The 3,596-nt window shown below is 56.1% G+C and overlaps 1 long non-coding RNA gene across 1 annotated transcript; it reads right to left on the bottom strand.

The window, feature by feature from the left end:
- Positions 1-351: 351 nt before the first annotated feature.
- Positions 352-3,357, bottom strand: LOC309803075. The gene is made up of 3 exons (XR_014293894.1): positions 3,304-3,357; positions 933-1,076; positions 352-454 (listed from the first exon to the last, which is right to left on the bottom strand). It is a non-coding gene; the product is annotated as an uncharacterized lncRNA (long non-coding RNA).
- Between the last annotated feature and the right edge of the window lie 239 nt (positions 3,358-3,596).

Consider the following 3,596-nt stretch of genomic DNA (forward strand, 5'->3'; position numbering starts at 1 on the left):
CATTTTTTAAAATGGTAACTTCTGCGCTGACAAATGATACCACTTTCCCCTTTAATGCAGCGGTAGTTCATTTCCTTATAAACTAATTTATCGAAGTAAAAACGTGAGTCCACTTAAGGAAAAAAGATGGAGTGAGCAGCAGACTACAGCATGTGGTGCGTGGATACGGCGAAAACGGTCCAGACAGTACCTGATGGTGCGAGGGCGTCACGGCAGGGAGGGTGACCCCCTGGGGAGTGGCTGTAGCAAAGCCTCTGGAGGAGGGGGTCCGGGGGGCTGGCGCAGCACCACCCTCAGAGGCCACGGCTCATCGTGAGATGAAACGAAGTCACACGAACACCAGCATTGCAGCCCCGTGTCCTGTCCCCTGGTCCTGGGGACGCCCATCAGGACGGCATCAGTCCCTGGGCCCATCCACCGACAACTTGGTTTGAATTCCCTCTCGGGCCTCCAGCTGTTTGGGAATGAACAGCAGAAAAGAAATGCGAACCGTTGTGAAGTCATGTATGTAGCCCGAGCGGCCTGACGCGGGTCCCTCCCTGACGTGGAGAAGCAGAGTGGGGTCACCGTGATTTCATCAGAGGAACCCGGCCCGGGGTGGGGGCGCTGTGCAGACGCCCGCAGAACCTGGGCCAGGCCTGCCTCCCAACCCCGTAAAGAAGACACAGCACGCACCTGGGAGATGCAAACAAGTGTGCGCTGTTACCGAGGGGTCTGTGTTCCAATTAGGGATGAAACTCTAACAGTTTGGGGTCTGAGGTTGAACATTTTCTCACTCATTTCCCCCCAGGAGAATCTAGTCACTGGCTATTGCTCCATGTCCCCCCGGGGAGTCCCAGCATCCCCACCAAACAAGAAAGAGAGTTAAACCAACAGGTGGCCTGTGGGATTTGCCTCTAATTAAATCATCTCAGAGGCGGGAATTCACTTACAATTGGGCCCAAGCTAAAGCTCCTCGAGCGTACTGGAATCCACGTCACGTCAGCCCGTCTTCCTTTCTTGTGAGTCTCCTTCCCCTGGCGTGTGTTTTCTTCTCTTCTGACCCTTCCTTTCAGCCCTCAGTCTGAGAGTGGTTTCTTAGGAACATGAACACGGGGAGGATACGGTAGCTCCCGGAGCGTCCCCCAAGCCTGGTCGCAAAGTCCTGACCACAGGCTGAGGGTGGGCAGGGCCGGCCCGCACCAAGCCCGCCCCTCCCCGTGCAGGATGGGCCCTCGGGCCCTCAACACTGCAGGTACCCAGAATTACCAACCTGAGCTCATCTGACATGTGTTAGTTACACGATTGCACTTTAACAAGGGGGAGGGGGAGGGAGCAGAGGCGGCGGGAGCCCCCGCTCCCCGGGGGTGCTGAGCCGACCTCTCCCCTCCCCTCCCCTCCCCATCTGACCTGGACAGACAGATGGCCCAGGATGGAGGGGCTGGGTGGAGGTATGAACAAAGGGTCTGGGCTTTGGGGTCCAGGTGGACTGGATTCCAGCTCATTCCCTCTCCCTCCCTCCCTCCCTCTCTCTCTCCCTCCCTCTGTCCCTCTCTCTCTCCCTCTCCGTCTCTCTCTCTCCCTCTCTCTCTCTCTCTCTCTCCCTCTCTCTCTTTCTCTCTCTCTCCCTCTCTTTCTCTCTCTCTCCCTCTCTCTCTCTCTCTCTCTCTCCCTCTCTCTCTCTCTCTCCCTCTCTTTCTCTCTCTCTCCCTCTCCGTCTGTATGTCTCTCTCTGTCTCTGTCTCTCTCTGTCTCTGTGTCTCTCCTTTCCCAACCAGCATCACCCGCTCTGTGGAGCACGGGGTCCAGCTGGCGGCTTCGTTCTCTGATGTTCCCAGTGGCTCAGGAAGGGGAATGGCTGATACATTTCCAGGTTTTCAGAATTTCCAGACTTTCTAGGAATTGGGGGTCTATAAATGCAGATGAAGGATCAGCAATGTAACATATGGACAATCACAGAAAAGCCCACCTTCAGCCCCAGATCATGAACCGGGCAACTACAGAATCTCCTAATTATTCAGCTCTCCTAGGGCCAGGTGCTGCTGAGAGCTTTGCCTGTCTTACCCCCAGGGCTCCCACCTTCCGACCGAGCCATCGAGGCTGAGAACGGCTGGTCATCTCGCTAGGTCCTGCGCTGGGAAGGATGGAGAGCGGACGTGGGTGAACAGAGCGAGGAGAGCTCGGGTTGCAGGAAGCCGGGAGCCCTGAGAACTCAGGCCCACAAGCCCCGAAGACAAGGGGGCAGGGAGGTTTCACCTAGAGAACAGGAGACTGGATGGAGGTGGCTGGCCGACGTCCTTGCAGGGAAAACAGGGACGGCTTTCTCTTCACACTGAGCGCCTTTAGAATAAGTGGGCTCAGTGGGCACTTGGGGAATGACTGGAGTTGCCGTGACAGTGGGCTGTCCCACTCTAGAACCCACGTCAGGGAGGTTTGCACTCTCCCCTCTGTAAGTGTAGACCCAGAGAGGCGCCAGCTGCCAGCCAGGGCCTGGCAGAGATGCTCAGCGTCCTGGTCCCACCTGCTGTCTAAGCAGCCGGACACAGGATTCTGGAGGAGAAGGACTTTTGCAAGTCCGGCTCCTTGTTGCCCTGGCTCAGGGTGGCCGGCACTGGAAGCGACCAGAGAGCTCACCGCCTCTGGGTGGTGGGCACTGGAGATGGGCCAGGGTACATGCAGGGGTGCAGTCGTGCAGAAGAGGAGCTATTTCACGGGCTCAGGCTGCTGTTTCCAGGCGTGTGGGTTTGTCCCGTTACACAGTCACCAGGAAACACAGCACATCCTTCCCGAAGTAAAGATGCAGCCAGGCGGCCCTGCATCCAAAGCTCAGCTCCACCACCTGCCAGCCACGTGGCCCTGGGCAAGTCAGGGAACCTTCTTGCTTTCCTTATCTGTAAAATGGGCACAGCCATCCTTGCCTTCCTTCAGGGTTGCTGCAAACACAGGGCTGTCTCCTAGTCAGTGCCTGATCAACAGCAGAGACCGTATGATGTGGTGCTTAATGGATTCGGAAACCTCTTTATCTTCTTCACGGGAGTAGATAGATACCATTGCACCCATTTTACAGATGGGGAAACAGGCAAATAACTTGCCTCAGAGCTAATCGCAAGCCTGGTGCTCATTCCACTGCATCACAAGCCTTTCTCCCTTTGCTTCTTTTCTCGGTTAAATCCAACCACCACCTATAAGTCCCCTTTCCTTCCAGGCCCTCCCTTCTCACTCAGGATGGGTCGCAGCATCCCTTTCCCTGCAGCCCGGCTCCTGAGAGACAGGTGGTCCATTGCCCCATCCAGCCGCCTTTAACTGAGCAAGAGAGGGCCCTACCGCTTTGCTCGGGTCCCAGCTCTCACTCATGCAATTGAAATGCATTCCGCTGCTCCAAGGTGTAAACGTGTTCCAGAGGCTGGTGATTGTCTATGCAAAGACGTACTTATAGTGAAAACAGTCTGGTAAGTGGCCTAAAGGCTCACAGCAGAGTGGAAGACTAGCTTCATCATTCGAGGTGTTTTGCAGGGCACATGGTGACAATTGCTCCATCTCCGTGAACACAACGCTGGCATCAAAACCAAGGAAGCGAAAGTCCAATGAGGAGGTCCCCGAAGGAGGGGAGGGCGGCT

The sequence above is a fragment of the Mesoplodon mirus genome (assembly GCF_964341445.2).
Source record: "Mesoplodon mirus genome assembly, chromosome: 4".
In the NCBI taxonomy this organism is placed as follows: domain Eukaryota; kingdom Metazoa; phylum Chordata; class Mammalia; order Artiodactyla; family Ziphiidae; genus Mesoplodon; species Mesoplodon mirus.